The sequence below is a fragment of the Rattus norvegicus genome, chromosome 2 (genome assembly GCF_036323735.1).
Source record: "Rattus norvegicus strain BN/NHsdMcwi chromosome 2, GRCr8, whole genome shotgun sequence".
NCBI lineage: Eukaryota > Metazoa > Chordata > Mammalia > Rodentia > Muridae > Rattus > Rattus norvegicus.
In genome coordinates, this window is record NC_086020.1 from 133,292,020 (window position 1) to 133,312,275 (window position 20,256).

The 20,256-nt window shown below is 34.6% G+C and overlaps 1 protein-coding gene across 4 annotated transcripts in view; it reads left to right on the plus strand.

The window, feature by feature from the left end:
- Tgap1l12 (GTPase activating protein testicular GAP1 like 12) overlaps positions 1 to 20,256 on the plus strand; it is a 697,215-nt gene that overhangs the window by 407,430 nt on the left and 269,529 nt on the right. For all 4 annotated transcript variants that reach the window (XR_005500942.2, XM_063282873.1, XM_039103653.2 and 1 more), the window contains exon 22: positions 14,262 to 14,443. The gene's annotated coding sequence lies outside the window, so the exon portion shown is untranslated. The remainder of the gene's footprint in view (positions 1 to 14,261; positions 14,444 to 20,256) is intronic.

Consider the following 20,256-nt stretch of genomic DNA (forward strand, 5'->3'; position numbering starts at 1 on the left):
GCATTAGAAAGGTTGAAAGGCACAGAAATAGAGTAACAGCATATGTAGTTTAAGTTTTGTACATGGCCTCGAAGTCCTTAATGATGTATTCTAAACTGTCAAATCATGTAGAATTTCCTTGTATTCAAACTTGACTCTGTTCCTTTTATCACTGTATTTTCTAATATTTCTAATCAATTAGGTTTTCAACGAGTTTTCATAAACACAAAACACATTTAATTTGTTATTAATATGTATTATTTATTAATACCATTAAAATTTGCCTTTGTACATTAATGGGATTTTCTCTTCACCCGAGTTTATATGAATTCTGCATAAAATTGCATATTCAGATATATGAAATTTACAGTTTCTACTTTCTTCAGAAGATATTTTCTGCATTCTTTACATATAACAGAACACATAATAAAATTCATCTGAACTTATGGTCAACATGAATGATATGTCTCCAGATCATTTTTTTTAAATTAAAATACATGCTATGGATTGTGCTGTAAAATGCAGATCTGTAAAGTACCAATAAGATACTGGTCCTTTCTTCCTGTTTTCCAAAACATGATTATCATATGGTTCCAGGAACATATCATGGATATATTTTCATGTCAACATTAAGAATGCATTTAATTTCAGGATTAATTATGGGGAAAGGGAGAATATTAAATATTTGCAAATCTTAAATGCCATTTACTTCAGGGAGAGAGAATGAACATTTGTAGCAGCAAATATCTGTAATCCTATACATGAGTTTCTAGACCACAATTTTGAGTCTTACATATCACACGTAATGAGATCTTATCTTTAAAAGTAAGTAAACAAAGAGTGAAAAATTATATATATAATTCATAAGTATTATATATGATAAAATTGTAATGTAGACTAGGAGATTTTAAATGTCAATGCCTTTTAGTCACGTGAGATATTTTCTTAGTAATTATGCCTGACTCTTGAGAAAATTGCACCTTCAAATACAGCATACTCTTTTATTTGATGTGGCAATGATACGTAAAGAATATTATTTGAGAATCCAATATTTGATTACAATAGCGACATATAAATATAATGATATACTGTAACATTTAATTTTACTTAACTGGTAATTTCATTTATAGAAATGGCAAATAAATAAAACATACTGGTTTTCCCTACATCATAATTAACCTTATATATTTCACTATAGAAAAATGACTGAAATCTATCAGAAAGTAATAAGATATTAAGAGAAAACAGAGTTTATAACGCCTCATGAAATATGGGAAACCTCAAGAAGAAAGCATTTTATTTTTTTGTCCAATACAGCATTCAAAACTGAATTTTTTCTTAAGTAACGTAAGTCCATTATTAGGATTATACCATAGAGAGTAAAATTTAGAGTTTCTGGAAAACATATAAAGGTGAATTAAGTCAGAAGCTTTATAAGATTATATATATATATATAATGTGTGTATACATATATGTATATGTATAATATGTATGTATACATATATGTGTATGTTATATATACATATATATGTATATAAAACAAATATTAAAACTCAAAAATATAAAATTACTTGACTCTAGTTTATGATACATTATTAAATATATGTATTCTGAGAAATAGGATGAATAATTTTAAAGTGCACATAAGTGAAATTGAATGTTAATTGTGATATTAAAAGCCCAGTACCAGGAGAACATGCATATGAAATAAGTTTGGTGCTGTGAAAACATATTTGAAATAAATACATTTTAATATTGTAAATGTCCACAGAAAAATATGTGTGTGATCTCTCCTGTTAGAGCATTTAATTTTCAACTTCAAATGAATAGCATGACTAAATTTGAGGGATAAAAAATAGGCATAACAAAATTACTGTCTGATAACTACATAGCTAAGAATAGAACTCTTCCTGCTGCTGGTTTTGTTGTTGTGTTTTTGTTTTTAATCATGCAGGACACAGGAGTTTGAGAAGTAGGCCACCTTCTAAGCACAAGGAGAGTCGTATGTAGAAGAGCTGTAACTGGCACAGCCTCCCATTCAGGAGCGCTGCTCCAAGACTCCATTTAAAATTATCAGGGGCACATTATCTGGGTGCACAACAAGAAGCAATTACTGGTTTAATTAGCCAGCATTCACCACATCGCCCTCTTTCTCTTTGTTCTACTGCCAGGCAATTTTCTGCAATCATTAAGCAGGGGACTGTAATTCCACAATGACCCAATCCACAGTTCCTTCTTATCACATTGGAATATGTTAAAGTTATTTATGACTGTCCTCAATACGAAGTAAGTCCACTGGGTGTAAAACACTTCAGAGTTAGCAAATCAATACACATTGCTATAATCTAAATCTTGATTATGCTTAATACTTTTATGTTTTTATATATATATATACATATATACACACATATATATGTATATATATATATTCCATGAATTAAAATAAGTATATTGGATTGAAAAGGACTGGATATGAGAGTTTTCACAAGTTTTAAATATCAGCAAGTCATTTATTTTCTGTGAGGATTCATAAATACCAGTGCAAATATAACCCTAAATTTAAAAATGTTAATAGGAAAATACAGATCTAAATTTGAAAATGTGAAGGGATTAAAAATACAAGTTGCTGCAAATTAAAGCACTACAAATAGACACTATATGTAATATTTTTTTCAGGCAAACTGTTGCAGATGTTGAGCAAATAACTAATCAAAAATTTTTTTAAATTTTTCCTTACTAGAAATATTATACTCTGGGACTATAAAAATAAAGATTAGTTAAAGGGATCAGACTGTTTAAGCTTTGAAGCTGTCATTAGTATAAAAGGCTCTGTTGGCAATAGAGTGTATTCAAGCCCCCAAAGTATGTGATAGATAACAAAACTCTTAAAGCTTGACTAGATTATGAATTAGGTCACCTATCTGCCCTCGCTGTTGTTATCTATTGTGCTGTATAGGCCAGAATGTGCTTCAAAAGTGTGTATCACAGACAGAGAAACCTGTGTACAACTTCTACAAAGAATCAACAGGGCAGGAAGGCTAACACATTCTCAACACACAGCAATCAATCTTTGGTGGTCAGAGAGTCCTTTGTTAACCAATTCAAGATCCCATTAAGGGTTTCTCCTCTGCTACCCCAAGCTATAGAACTTGTTTTATGTACATATGCATTCATATGAATGTATGCATATATATGTATACATGCATGCATATGTATGTATCCATGTGTGTATGTATGTAAGCTTGTATGTATGTATGCATGTGTGTATATGTATGCATGGGTGTATTAAATTTAGATTTACATATTACCAAATTATAGCTTGGATTTTGCAGCTTTTAGTTCATGGTATTTATTACAATTTATTAATTTTTAAATTAGAAAATGTTCATATTATATTTGATAAACTGTATAATATAGATAGCCAGGCTTTCCTACTAATGGCTTCTATACATAGATTTCTATGGCATTAAATTAACAATTTCTTTTACATTCTGAAAACCATTTATTCCATTACCATTTGATTTACCTTTTTATATGTAGTACAGTCAAATAGTATACAGTATTATATTCTTTGATAAAATAAGATGCCAATAAAATTTAGATAACTTCTGAATTGAAATGTCTTTCTTCATATTATTGCACTACTATTTTCTACTTCAAAATAATTTTTGATATCACTTCTTTAATTTTATTTTCTTACTTTCCTCTCCTGTCATTCCATCGTTCTATTAAAAATTATTGATTTGCACAGTTTTTCTTCTTACATTATTTATTGAATCTTTGCCAGTCTGACATATGATGTTATAATTGTCATCCTTGATTAATTATTGCTTTATTATTGAAAAAAATAAAACCCCATTGTCAGTTAGTGTTCATATAGTTTTATAGAATCAAACAGGTTTTGAAGACATTTCCCATCTATTATCTAGTTTATGTAGTCAAGAAGACGAGAACAAGACACTCTTTCATTACTCAAATTTTATAAGAGCTAATGGTACTCTTTAATGTGACCAGAGCTTTAACTGCACCTTGGAAGCTTTGTGATTAACACATTCCAAGGTTTCACTTTAGATGAGTGAAATTTATCCAATATACCCAAATACCTGAATCTTGGTAGACGGTTAGCAAAGGATATTCTCCTGGTTACAGTTTTATGTGACTGTTTCTGATTTCTAATTATAGATTATATATAAGATATAAAATACCCAGTACTTCATGTCTATATATGATTTATGTACCAAACTTAAAATTTATTCTTTGAAGTAATTTTCCTATTACCTTTCACTAACATATTGATGGTATGTTTACTTAAAGGCTGTAAGGTTTTTGTACTCTATTGATAATTTGTGAGGATAAGATTTCATAATTCTGAACTTTTTTCAAAGACTAAATTAGCTGAATCTTATATAAATATGTCATACAATAACTGGCACACAGAATACATTTGAGAAATTTTAGGTCCAAAATGCATCAGTATATAATTGGTATTCTCATTTCTACCCATGCCTTGCTAAATCATCTCAACATAGTCATAGTCTATGTAATATTTGCCATTCAGTGCTCTAATGCCATAAATCATAGTAAATGGAGCCTGGTAGTTGGCTCTTGTCTCTAATCCAATCACTTGGGAGGAAGAGCCAAATGGGTCCCTGAATTTGAGGCTAGCCTAAAGAGAGTGTAGAAAGCCAGGGCTAAAGTAGAATTTTCTGGTAGTGTTATGTGATGCAGAATCACATGGTGTTTTGATGAGGCAAGGTCCATGGTAGGACACATGATGTTTGGAGAAATTATAAGTAGGATTCAACAGGCAGTTCTAGTATGCTTGCATAGCTAGACTTGCAATGCTTCCTTGGTCTGTGTCTTCACTGAGCTTCACTTTGTTGAGAGCACTGCAGAGAACTCTTGACTTCCAGGCTAGTTCTGGTTGCTTCTGCTGACGTGTGTTGATTCTGTGGAAGCCAGACTGTTTCGGATCATGGCACCACTGCTCGTCATTTTATACTTTAAAATTTTCATTCTTGGCTATTGAACATATAATACATATCACGTATTTATTAATTAACCTTTTCTAAGTCTATCAACAGATGCTGCTGGGAATTTAATATTAAATGTTATTCTTATATACATTAATTAGAAACTGGTTTTGTATGACTCACTGTTTTCTCTTACAGTACTAACAAGGCCTTAAGCATTATAATGAAATAACTGTAAGGAACTTGGTGTTCTTTGTACATATTTGACTCCTGATAAGTCATAAATTCTATATAAGCCAATCCCAAGTAGAAATGGTTAGGCATCAAAATAGGCAGAACATGTATATTCAATTATATGAAAACTACTCATTATATTTTGTGGATTTGGTCTCATATCTTGAGGAATCAATTGGTGTTTACCTGGTGAAGTCACTTTTTCAATGACCTGTTCTTATTCTATTTGATGACAGTGACAGACAGACTGAAAACCAAATTTACCTCCAAGTGTCCCATGCATTAATGTTTTGTGGGCTCTCCTGATTATCTGTAGTATTTTAGCACTCATGTAGCAGGATATATTTGCTACAAAATTAACATTTCTTAAGGACCCAGATGGAAACACACAAACACACACACACACACACACACACACACACACACACACACATGCAGAGAGAGAGAGAGAGACTAATTCATATTAATTTATAAGTAACCCAATTTTCTTTCTACTGATAAAACAATTCTGATGTGATCTGTCCCCATTATTCTCATCAGTGATATTAGACCACAATAATGTATATGGCCAACTGTTTCAAAACCCTTTCTCCTACACCCCACACTCCTAAACTTCCATTCCAATCTATAGGAGAAATTTCTCTTGGTTTCTACTTTGAGAAAACAAACTAACTTTTTTTTCAGTCCAGATCAGTGACTGCAAAATATAACTTTTAATTAAAATCCTGGCTCCTGTCAAATATTTCATGATCATGTTATTTCAATGCAAGGTTTTATTTCAAGCTTGTTTATGTGTTACCAACTGCTACCTGCTTTGCTTCTCTCCAAAGGAGCAGATCCTACTGGGAAGCAGTAGGGACAAAACAGCTTTTAATATTAGCCATTGATGTGGTCTGCACAAGGACAAGGCACGTGCAGGACAGGATGGTGCTTTCAAGAGCACTCTCTAGTATAATAGCTGGGTCTCCCTGTGTCAGCTGTAGGACACTGTTATGACCTATTCCTCTCATCCATCCTTCTAGTCTCAGGTACTGCTGTTATCTGTGTACATCATCAACTGGCAGAATGCCTCTAGGAAAACCAAAGAACAGAGGTGGCTTCTTTTGTACTCTTATAGTACAAATGGAGGTCCTGTAGCTGCCCTGCTTAAGGTAGTCCAATGTATTTTATCTGCAGTCACATGGGCTTGAATAGAAATAGACAGTAGATTCCCACCTCCCAGTCCAACCTCACAGGTAAAACTGCAAACTGTCACGAACATATGAATTTCCCTACATTCAAAGTCAATGCCAGTAAATGGTGTGGCATGCGTGTTTTATGGGTGTGGGTTTGCATGCATGCTATTCTTTTTCACAGAGAGTAACATTGTATCATGTCCATATTTCTCTAGAAAAGGGGAGACTATGCTGAAACAACCTTTAAGAAGCCTAACCTATTGAATAATTTTAATAGCAAGTTTTGTTAATATCTTGAAATATGAAGAGACTTGTAGATTGCTGTCTGTTTTATCTGCCTCATCAAAAAGGGGTGCCCATACTCAGGTGAGGTCAGGTAAAATCTTATTCAGATAAAACGAGAGCCTGTGATTGAGTGGTGGAAGGAGGGGGCAAGTCTGAAAGTTTTAGATAGGGGAGAGAGAAACAAAGGGGTAGGAACAGAGAGAAATTGGAGGAAGAAGATAAACCAGAACTATGTGGTCCTAAGAGCCATAAGTATTTGGGGATTCCTGAGATAGATAATTAAATAATGTAGGGCACATCTGTCCAGGCTAGGTGTGCAGCTTGTATCTGTAACAATTGAGTTTTGAGTTCTTTGTGTGGGCATTTTGGGGGTTGAAATTTTACTGTTATATATCTGGCTGATAAATTTCAAGCCTCTGGAGTTTTCATTTTATGGGGCTAGGATTTTAGACTCAGTGGTATAGGCTAGCTACAGGGGACTGATGGCTTGGCAGTTTGGCAGCAGACTAATCAGAGGACCTCAATTGCATTGCCCAATGGGGGAAAGAAGACTGCATTGCTAGTGCATAGCTAGCATTAGCATGGATTGTTTTTAATAATTATGTGGTACAGAGACTAACATTTCTATCCTGCAAAGTCCCATCTTATTCTGTGAATCACTTAGAATTATTTTGATTGTAAATAAAGACATCATTTTATGTTATTTGTTTATAATTCATATGTAACTATCTTATTTTTATTAAATGGGAAAAGGTTATGTATACTCTATACCATTAAGGTGATCACAGATACATCATGGACAAGTGGTTACTTTATGTGTTTCTTTATCTGTCTTAGACAACACTGAAAAGAAATCTGGTGTTTCATACTGCTTCTCTCCTTGCTTATATATATTCTCTAATAGCTGTGCTACAAGACATAAATAAACTTTAAATGGCTTCTTCATTATTGCATGTTATTTTGCTTAAACACTGTCCCCCTTCAGTCAATACATGATCAATAAACTCTCATAGTACATATTCATAGCACTCACAATAATCAGATGCAGCACATTTTATTGCTTGCTCATATTTTTTATGAAATTACACATTCAAATTGCTAAGTTTTTATGGCCTAGAATAGTAGTTGACACTTGTTAGAGTTCATCAAATACTTGACTGAGAGAAGAATTTACATTAATTGAAATTTAAACTGAAAGCATTATGTATGTAACCTTTCATTATTTGGTAATTAATATTAGTCATGGTTATCAATGTCTTGCACTTTGTATGACTATATATAGATTACTACTAGGCCAGACTGACCATCCTAAAGTACTGTGTAAAAGAAGCAACATAATTAGCTTACTTTTAATATAATCTTAATCATAAATATATACTTTTCGCTAGACCATTAAACTAGTAACTTACAGATAAAAGTGCTGGTTAGTGTTAATTAAGGTTGGTCATCAGAATGCAAGTATTTACTAAGGATTTTACAATGCAATACCTGTAAAAAATACAAATTATTATTTCATTAAATGTTTAGAACAATGTCATATATTAATTACATAGCATAATTCCCAACAACTTACAAACTTAGATTTTCTCTAAAACTTACGAAAAATGAGTTTGCTTAATTCTCTTGGTTATTAAAGTAAAACTTATTTGCAAAAATTTAACTGAAGCTAGCTTTATTTGCTCCATGCTACTACTCAGAAAATAACTGTATATAATGAGTTTCCTACTGAGTTATTTGTTGTGATGATATTCAGAGCATATATACATTTCTCACGAAGAGAATTTTATCCAGACTTTCCTTCTAACTCCTTTCAATGACAATAATGTCACATTTCTGAGGGTCTGTTCAGTTTTATAATACATAAGGGAACTATCACTTACTATATAGTATGATGAACAATGAACTCACATACGGATGTAAAATATCAATAAAATGTTTTATTAAAAAGTAATACTAGTTTCATTCTCACACAGCAGACGTTTATTGGATGATACTTCTAGGACAAGGACCTGGGACACAGCCATATGTAACGCTTACACATAATCTGTAGCAGTGCTTACAGGGGACAGCAAACAACAGTATGTTTAGATTATAATAAACATTAGTGTGAAATTCTAAAATGAGGAACAGATGGATTTGGGGTAAAGTGCAACTATAAATAGGGAAATTTTGAAAATGAAACATACCTGGGCTAATCAAATATTCAGTAGTTTTTAAATCTAAGCTGCAATAGAAGAATTTCAGGACTTTGGTAATTAGTATAATTTATACCAAAGCTGTAACATAGACATTAACTGCCTTTGAATTTTGTTGTTATATGTAGGAAAGTCCATCTGAGGATGATTACACAAAATGCTTTCCTAATTATTGCATTGATTAATGATAGGTATTATGACTATTTGTGATTTCTATGGAAGACAGTCTCTCTACTGGTTGGTTTTATTTATTTTAAAAGATATATTTATTTATTTTATGTATGCAAATACACTGTAGCCTCAGACACACCAGAAGAGGGCATCAGATCCCATTACAGATTGTTATGAGCCACCATGTGGTGGCTGGAGATTGAACTCAGGAACTATGGAAGAACAGTCAGTGTCCTTAACTGCTGAGCCATCTCTCCAGCCCCCTAAAGGTTGTTCTTAGATACCAATATGATCAAGTTACAGGCCAGATGTTAAGTCCATGACTTTGTTAATAGCCAGATAATGGATAATGCATACATATATATTTTAAAAATTCAATATGGGTGCTTTTAGTTAGTCTGAAATCTACATGTCAACTACGTGTGAAAGAGCTGTACTTACAACATGAGTGAATGGCCTTTAATGAGTCAGGCAGAGACCTGCACAGGGTATAGGATGTCGACATGAAATCACTTTCACTTTTGAAGCTTACCTTTGCCATAGTTTGTACCCACAGATGTGTGAACTCCAAGTTCTCAGAATAACAGCTGGAGACTTTGTCAGTCTTTGAGACTCACTCAGCATTACCAACAGTTTCTGTTGCTCTTCACCTTGAAGTCAGCAGACCCCTCCGACCTCTATGAATTTGTACTCAGATTTCCATTAGCGAACACCTGCTTACAGAAATTTTCTCCCATTCTGGTTTGTATAACACAGTGTAAGCTAATATGTAAGAAAAGAGTCCTTTTGTTCAGTTTGAAGTTTATGTCTCTGTGTCTTATAACCAAAGAGAATGATGCCTTCAGGAATAGGGTTCTACTATGTGAAAGTGACCTCACTTTTACACGAATAGTACATGAAAATGAATTATTCCAGTGTTTTGATGTGAACTTCTAGTTTCACAAATGATATAAAGAAAATATTTATGTATTAAATCTAAGATAATTCATTATAGCAGATTAAAGATAAGACAAAGGTATTAAGCAATAACTTCCTTAGTCATTGTTATTTATATACCTATCCTATAAAATAGTTATTCCACATGTATGTACAAAATACATTTAAGTTTTTTAAATAATGTGACTCACCATCGTGTGAAAATTATACTCTATAAAGGCAGTCTAAGGATGGGATATAAATACTGTGGTGGTATGTAGAAATCAATATGTTATTTTAAACATATAGATCGAATCTATACTATGCATAATTGCAATATGTCAATCTCTGGAACAAACAAAGCTTCTGATATCCTTTAAGGTTTTTTTTAATGCCAACGATGGAGTGTACTTTGATCTCAAACACCATAACAGTCTTTTGTTGCTGGAGTACTTCTGGTGCTGGAATTACAGGTCTGAGGCGGCTTGATTTACCTTTCCTCGTCTATTATTCTTGCAGTGTTGGGTGAAGAGGCTGTAAAAGTAGAGACAACATGAAATGGTTGAAGAGATCACACAGCAAATTAAGAGCAATTGCTACTGTTACCAGGCGTCCTAGGGGCAATTCCCAGCATCTATATGGCAGCTTACAAACTTCTTTGATTCCAGTCCAGGATACCTAATGACATCTGGCCCACCTGGATACCAGGGATGCAAGTGTCACATAGACATACATACAGGATAAAACCTACACAAATATAAATAAAATAAGATAAGAATAAATTAAAATTTAATATGAAAAGGAAGTTGAAACAAAGAGTAAATCTCTCTACTCCTCCCCTGACATGCACTTGCTCCCGGCTCTGTTTTCTTCTAGGAAATTAAAATAGAAATATAATTAATCTTATTAATGGATGTCTAAAATTTTAAATTCTTAGTTGGAGACATATTTTAATATATTATGCTTTATTCAATATTCATAACATTATGTGTTAAAGGACAGGAAGACTTCTTTCTATTGGAGTACTGTTTTTATTAGTTGAGAATTGTATACAATGTATTATAATTATATTTATATCTCTGCCACCTCCTCTCAGATGAACCCACTTTCCTCATCATTCATTATTACTTTTCCTCCTCCTTTTCCTCTTCCTCTTCATCTCCATTCTTATTCAAAATCTATCCAACCCAGTTTGCACTTACCCTTCAACTCTTGGATATGAGAATTTCCCCTGGAACAGGGACCACTTTCTCTCTCTCTCTCTCTTTTTTTTTCATCTTTATTAACTTGGGTATTTCTTATTTCCATTTCGATTGTTATTCCCTTTCCCGGTTTCCAGGCCAGCATCCCCTAGCCCCTCCCCCTCCCCTTTTATTCAGTATTCCTCTCCCCATCCTCCCCCCATTATCACCCTCCCCCCCAACAATCACGTTCACTGGAGGTTCAGTCTTAGCAGGACCCAGGGCTTCCCCTTCCACTGGTGCTCTTACTAGGATATTCATTGCTACCTATGGGGTCAGAGTCCAGGGTCAGTCCATGTATAGTATTTAGGTAGTGGCTTAGTCCCTGGAAGCTCTGGTTGCTTGACATTGTTGTACTTTTGGGGTCTCGAGCCCCTTCAAGCTCTTCCAGTTCTTTCTCTGATTCCTTCAACGGGGGACCTATTCTCAGTTCAGTGGTTTGCTGCTGGCATTCGCCTCTGTATTTGCTGTATTCTGGCTGTGTCTCTCAGGAGCGATCTACATCCGGCTCCTGTTGGCCTGCACTTCTTTGCTTCAGGGGCCACTTTCTTAAAGAAAACTGACTCTCTGGTTCACAGCAACTAGCAATAGTTAACAGTCCTCAATTAATGGTAGGAGTTCGCATGTGTGTTTACCTCTCTAACACCATGCTGGGATTTGTTTGTGGCTTGAGGTTGCACTAGTGTCATTCACACTATCACAGCCATTATGAGCTTCTATGTGCAGCTGGCCTGCTGTGTCCAGAAGACACTGACCCCTCAACTCTATCCTTTCCTCAGCATCAATCTCTGAGCCTTTGAAGAATGGATGTGATAAAGACAACATGTTCTGAGCATTCCATAGTGTCTTATTCTCTAGACTTTGACCAATTATGGTCCTCTGTAGTGATTATCATTTGCAGATAGGCAATAGTGAAATCATTTTATACATACTAATAATTGGTAAAGAATGGTAGGGTGTTGATCCATATCAACCCATCTATTGTAAGACTTTCAAGTCTGTTTCTAATCAGTTTGAAACTTCAGACCCCTATAAGTTACATGCAAATTATATTAGACATTACAGTCAATGTAGCCCTTTTAAAAGGGATTATTCTTGTTTACCGAATACCTCCTGTATAAATAAAAAATACTAATTAGAATAAGAGGTGGTATATGACATTTGCTTTTATATACAGTAAGAATACATAAAGCTATTTAATCACACAATCATAAATCTCAAGTCTGATGGTCATAAAGGTCATCTCATCCAATCATCCCGTAAGACTTAAGACATATATGCAAGTAAATCCGAGTTATATTAACATACCTGCCCTTTTATTTAAGAAATAGCATGCTTTTATTTGACAAGAAACTGTTTAACCTTTACCAGAAGAAGAGGATGATTTTAGAAAAATATTTTTCATAAATTGAATTAATATTGCTTCAGGAAGAAAGATTAGTATTTAAAAGTAATATATGAAACGGAACATTTATCATTTACTTATTCTATTTGGGGCACCGTTTATCAGTTCAGCGTTCCTTATTTACAAGTAAATTCATTCTTGCATTTCCCATAGTGTTTGGATCTAATGATATATGTTAACTTAAGGTCAGAGTCTACTAGACATCTTAGACATGGTGTCAATAGCATGTTAAAAAGCACCCAGCTGCTTTGAGTGCTTTCAACTCATGTCCCTAAAAGTATGCATCAAATTGAGAAAATCTGCCATGTTTTCTTCGGTTTGATCTAACTTCCTGTTCTTTTACAACTGCCTTCAGACCCTGTCCTTCATACCTCCTCAATTTTCAAAACCAGCAACTTTCTCAATTACATACTATCTGAATCTCAGCATACATTTTAAAACTGGAGCTTGTGCTATTATTTTCTAAGCTATTACCAATTAATTTATATGACTTAATAATAAACTTGATTATTAAAATTTTTGATTTTTGATGACAGTAGTTAAAAGGCTATTGTATTAAATTGAACATATCCAACTATGCTTCCTCAAACAACATCACACGGGTTACTTTTCTCATTCTTTGTTTATGTCATCTATATTCAGACTTAAAGAGGATAAATAGTTTCATGATACAAAAGAATATGCAACTTAGTGAGAGAACCCTGCAGGTCTCCAGGCAGGAAAGTAAACTGTGAAGAGGTCAGAATGAAAACTGGATCCAGCATGACTAGTCAATCTGGATCAGACCTGGGGAATCTGATGCTGTACAATTCATTGTCAACATATTTAAAACACAATAAATGTAGGAAAAAGTTTCTAGGCAACAATCATTCCAATTCCAGATGCACAATACAGCTTCGGTGTTATTGTTTAGAAACTCCTTTACAATTATATATGACCTTATGCATGGATTCTATAGCTAAAAGTCCTTGAGTGTAGGTTTCTGACCAATAGCATAAAAATCAGCAAGCTATAAAATCCATGCCATCTTCCCTAAGAATGAGGTCTACTAGCTAGAACTGAAAATAAAGGTCTAGGGAGGGAAGAGTCTGGGATAAATATTCTGAGTAAGGTCAGCCTCTATAGCACAAAGTTGTGAGGTCAACCTCCATAGGTACCAAAAAGGTCACCAGGTCATTAGTAATATCCACTCCCTGACTTCTGGGCAGAAAACAGGTATCTCCTCTTTTGAGTAAACACCTCGTTATGAACAACATCCCTCATTTCCTTAGTGATCTGCTGGCAAGAAAGCCTTATGTCTATAGCAGCTTGGCCTTGGTGTATATTTGCAATCCCAGCTCTTGAGATTTAAAATTGCAAATTTGAGATGACCCTGAGCTACAAGATCAGCTCTAAGACAGACACGATTGTAGGGAAAAACATTAGCAGAACCAAACAAAACCAACCAAACAAAGATAGTGTATAAAATTAGAAAATAGATAAATAATATTCACATATATTTGCAGACATGCTAATCAGCTCTCACCCAAACAGTCATTTTGCATAAAATGTTCAAACAATACATTGCATTATGAGTAAGCTTACCATTTCCATCATTAGCAAAGGACACTAAAATCTTAAATGTTTCATTATGGTTTCCAGTGATTGCAGTCTGTAATTTTTAAAATACTTTATTATTTGCTTTACAGCATATTTTACCAAATGTGATGATCCTGTGTATATATGTGAAAACCAGAAGATGTCATTGTTTTGGACTAAGGACATGGACCTTGGATAATAATCCTGCTCTTGCATCAAATTCCCTAGCAGCCAAATTAGGTCAAAACCCTGTTGCTTCAATCTGAAGTTCTCTTGCTCCTGACATTTCCAGGTATGGCACACAAGTATAAAGACACACACAGACATATACACAGATAACTATGTGCTGATAGATAATTCTTCCCCCTTTCTCTTCCATAGAAGTCTCTGTGTCCATCCACAGTCTAATGTTTTTCTCTAAATATATGTATGTGTCTCAGTCAGCAGCTGGTAGGGCCTCTTCAGAGCACAGCCATGCTATGCTCCTGATTGTAAGGACAGCATAGCATCAGTAGTAGTGTCAGGTTTGTCCCAAAAGAATCCATGAAATGGTTCCCAAGTTGAGCCCTCACTTTCCTTCAGTTTTTGCTACATTTTTGTCCATACAGTTCTTTTAGACAGGAACAATTCTGGGTTGGAAATTTTGAGGATGGTTCCCTCAACTTGGGGCCCTGTCTATCTCCTAGAGGTGGTCTATTCAGGTTCCCTCTCCCCATTGTTGGACATTTCTCCTAAGGTCACCCACATTAAATTCTGGGAATCTCTACAACCCAGGTCTCTGGTAGGATCCCCCCACCCCCAGAAATTGCATCTTCCCATTCATTCTCAGGGCTTCTACCCCGTTTTCTCTCCATACCTGAATCTGCTCCCCTTTTCTGCTCCCTCTCCCCTCTCCCACTTAGGTCCCTCCATGTGCCTCCTGAGATAATTTTATTTCTCCTTCTAAGTGGGATTGAAGCATCCTTACTTGAACCTTCCTTCTTGTTAAACTTCTAAGGTCTGTGGGTTGTATCATGAGTATTTTGTACTTCTTGCCTATTTTCCACTTATCAGTGAGCACATACAAGGCTTATTCTTTTGGGTTTGAGTTACCTAGGTTTGGATGATATTTTCTAGTTCCATCCATTTGCCTGCAAAATTAATGATGTCCAGCAATTTTGCTGTGGAAACAAAATTTAAGAAGTTGAATTTCTTTTCAGTATTATGTAAATTCATATTAATATCTTTCAGGCAATTTTTTCTCAGTTTTAATGAATTATGCTAAAGTGAGACTTTGATTTAACATATCACATTAATATCACATTAATGATTTGGAAAAATGTATGCAACCTGCAAATTGTATGAATTAATAAGTGACAATTTAATTTTTAAGAGTTTCAGAAGATGTTCTTTATCTTAATTTAACATTTTACATGAAAAAGTTTGTATATATTAATTACAATACTCATAAAATTAAATTTTCATGACTGGGTAATAATAAATATATATGTGTGTGTATGTATGGGGTGTGTGTGTGTGTATGTGTGTGACAGAGAGAGAGAGAAAGAGAGAGAGAGAGAGAGAGAGAGAGAGAGAATTCAGAGGTAAAAGTAACACAACATGGAGCATTATTTTAAAACATAGTAACTTTTCATGATAACATACAATACAGATATAATTAAGAGAATGTGTGTATCTACAAAAATATCTGTGAACATGTGTGTTTGTGTGTACATGCATAATATGTGTATGTATGTGTGTATAGTTCTATGTTACTTGAGGCTTTTGTTATTGTGAGCTTTCCTATGTGACTTGAAAAATCTGAAAATTAGCCATTAGTCAAGCACTATGTAGGAATTCCACAGCAGAAAAGTCCTCAAGAATGGTCCGAAGCTATTATGAAGATATTTTTTAATCTCAATGGCATATCCTTATTTTCACAAGTTTAAAATCCATTCAGGGATACTAAAAACATATTACTAGAAACTCAATAGTTCTTTTTTAAGTATGTTACACTATATACATTTCGTGTTATGCGATAAGTAAAATTATTTGGAAAGATATTTTATCAATTATTTGGAAGCTGTTGTATCAATATAAACAGAAGAAAAATATTCTGTGTTTTTCTTTGTTTCTTGTTACTTTTTTCCTGTTTGTTGTTGTTGCTGTTTGTTTGTTTGTTTTTCCCTTTGGTCAGAAGTCCTCAGTCTTTCCTATTTACTTCTCTGTTGTTGTGATGAACCAGTGAAGAGACTTCTTTGCGAAGAAATGGTTCAATTGACTTATATAGTATAACATTCAGAGAAGCCAAGATAGAACTCAAGCAGAGAATTCAGAAGAATGCTACTCCTTGACTCTCCTTTCATGGTTTCCTGATCTTAATTTCTTTTCACACAGAACAGGACCTCATGTCCACAGAGATATCAACTAAAGGTAATGGTACTAAAGGTACCATTAATGATCAAGAAAATCTCCCACATACTGACCTACAGAGCAAGTAGATAAAGGCTGTTCCTCAGTTAGATCACCTCTTGCCATGGGATTCCAGATTGTTTTGCATTAAAAGGGACTAACCAGTAAAATTGTGCTCTTGTCACCTTGACCCAGAAATACTTCTCAATTACACTAGAACCTTACAGTTTTCTGTTTATCCCCAAATCTTATAATAATAGCACAATATAAAACATATGGCATCTTTAGCAGTACCACAGTACTTAAACATTTAAGCAGTTCAGTTCTTATAATTCTGTCTAAAATGTCCAAAACACCATTTTTGTTGACTCTTGTAATATTAAAAGCAAATTAAATATGTTGTTACTACCAGAGTAAAGAATCGGGGTGCACTTACACTTAGTTCAAATCAAAATTCACTATTACAAATAAAATTCCGTAACTCAGTATATGTCATCTTATAGTCACTAATGATCTTCTGGGTTCCCATGGTATTATGGACAGCTCCATTCCATACCTGCTTTTGTAAGTGGTTATCCAAATATCTTGGCATCTAACATAACCGAGGATTCACCTTCACCAATGGCTTCTCATGGTCTCTGTTAAAGTCAATCCTCACATTCCCTCCATGACTTGATCATTTTAAGATTATCCTTTGTAAAGGAGGCTGCACCTTCACCAGTGTTTCTCTCATAATGCAAATCCATGGCCACTTCATACCCTAAAATTCAGTGCCGAATAAAGATTTCTATATATGGCCAAATTTCTATATATGGTAAAATTCAGTGCCGAATAAAGATTTCTATATATAACTCAAGATTCAGTCCTGTACCTTCTGGACCTGAATTTTATGTGCTGAAAAAGGAAGGTACTTCCTAGATTTCACCTCTTGATAGTTACTTCTTAACCATAGCTGATTCTTCAGCACCAACAGATAACTGGAATTAATACTGGTTGTCCCATAAGGACAGGATTAACTTCCAGAGATCTTAGTTCAAAATACCACAAAAATTTCCCTGTCAAATTCTCCAAGAAATTTGTAAACATAACTCTAAAATGTTATGAGTCAGGCTTCCCATCTTGACTCCTCCTTTCTACAGAACAGCTACCTAGTGTCCAGGCATTCAACTGCTTTTCCAACCCATAGATCTAAAAAGAACATCCCACCAAAGGGCACAACACGGTCAGGTCTATCCCAGCAGTATTGACTAGGTATCCTGAACACTTTTCTGTCTAGTTTTTTCTCTGTTGCAGTGATAGAACACTGACTTAAAAAAAGCCAAGTTGGGGAAGAAACAGTTTAGTAGCTTACATTTCTCCACTACAATTTGCCATTGAGAGAATCAAGGGAGGAACTGAGATGGAGATAATGAAGAAATGCTGCTTACTGGCTGCTTCCCTTGCCATGACCACTTATAGAGAAGTGACACTGTACATAATGGAAAGGCATATCCAACATCAATCATTGATTAAAGAAATTACTCACAGATAGGTTCAGAAGACAATCTGCTGGAGGCAATCCCACAATTGATGTTCTAATCTCTCAGATGAAATTGTTTCATTTTGTTGTCAAACATTCAGCATTCTTGTCGAGTGATGTCAGTGTCAGACCATGTTGTTTTTATAAAATCAAATAGGACACAAAAGTAAAAGTAAAATGTGGTTGCATACAGAAATAAAAATGAATATCACGTATATTATAATTAATTAAATAGGCCAGCTCCTTAAGAATGCTAGATCTTATATTATCCTATTTTATGAAATCCCAGAGTCAAAATGAGTATTGATGAAAGAAATTCAATAGTAATTGTCAAATATTCTATACTTTATTAAAATATAGAATGGATTTATAGTTCTTCAAACTTTCTACAGTTACTTTGATTGAACATGTAGGAATCCTTCAGTCCTTCCCCTAACTCGTTCATAGAAGTCCCTGAACTTCACTCAATGCTTGGCTGTGATTATATCTGCATTTGTCTCAGTCAGCTGTTAGCAGAACTTCTCAGAGGACAGTCATATTAAGTTCTTATCTGTAAGGACAACATGCATTAATGAAAGTGTGAGGGATTGATGCCCACCAATGAGATGGGTCCCAAGTTGGCCCCATCATGGGTCAGCCTTTCTTTCAGTCGCTCCTACATTTTTGTCCCTTCATTCCTTTCAGATGGGACCAATTTTGGGTCAAGATTTTTGTAGGTGGGTTGTGGGAGTCCTGTCTGACTACAGGAGGTGGTCTTTTCAGGTTGTATAGTTGTTTCACCTAAGGTCACCTAAATTGAGTCCTGGGAGCCTCCTCCATTCCAGGTGTCTGGGATTTTGTAGAGGCTCTTCTACCTCCCATTCCCAGTAGTTGCACATCACCATTCATTATGCTGTCCCTCTCGGCTTCTCTCCAGCCTCCCACCCCCACATCTGATCCTGAACACACACCCCCATTTGCTCCCTCTCCCAACCAGATCTCTCCTTCCCTCTGTCTTCCATGATTATTTTGTTCCTCCCTCTAAATGGATGGCAACCCCAAGGGAAGACCAACATTGTTAACTAACCTAGATCTTGGGAGCTCCCAGAGACTGAGTCACCAATCAAATAGCATACACAAGCTGGTCCCAGGCTCCCCAGCACATATGTAGCAGAGGAGTGCTTATCTGGGCTCAATGGGAGAGGATGTACCTAATTGTGGAGAGAATTGATGCCCAAAGATTGAGGGAAACCTATAGCGAGACATACTCTCAGGAGTGAAGTAGAGGGGAAATGGAATGAAGAACTCTGGGAGGGCTTACTGGAATGAAGGGCAACATTTGCAATATAAATAAATAAAACAAATAATTAATAAAAAGGAAATATACAAATATTTTATCCATTAAAAACAGAGAAATTCATATAGAATGAGAAACATCTAAAATATCAACATATATGAACAAGAGATTTGAAATATCAATAAATGTGTTAGAAAGATAACTTCACACATTATGAAAATGTGTAATAAACTAGTTAAATATATCTTAGGAAACAATGGAATAAAATTGAATGTTGGCACAGTCTCTAAAATGAATGATATGGAGATACCAGGCTAGGAGAATGCTAAGAAATTGAGCACATTTCAAAAGTTAGGAATCAGAAAAGGAACTAACAAAGTAACTAACTAGCTAACAACAACAATAATAAGAGCCCTATCATGTTCTCAAATGGCTATCACTTTTTGTCCTTTTTTTACTGAGCCTAGACATAATGGATAGGTTTGGCAGAAGGGGATTTGGAAAATAAAATGGGAGGTAGGTAGTTCACTGTATAAAATTGACTAAGGAAGCATGAGGAAATATGTTTGATATCTACTATCCACATGTAAAAGGTGTAGTGGTAGGATCCACTTGGAATCTCAGTGCTGAAAAAGACATGAACATATGCTTGGGGTTTGCAGGGCAGTGAGTTAGACTATTCGAGAACACATTTTCTAATTTGAATAATGAAATGAAAAGAATGAAACTGTTATGATGAATATCTATGATGCCATTCTTTGCAACATGTTTCAATATTTTTCTCTTTGTACAAAATGACTAAAGTATGTGCAAGTTCATTTTTTATTATTATGATTATTTTTTCTTTTATTGCATACTTTCTTTATTTACATTTCAAAGGTTTTCTGCATTCCAGGTTTTCCCTCTGCAAACTCCCTAT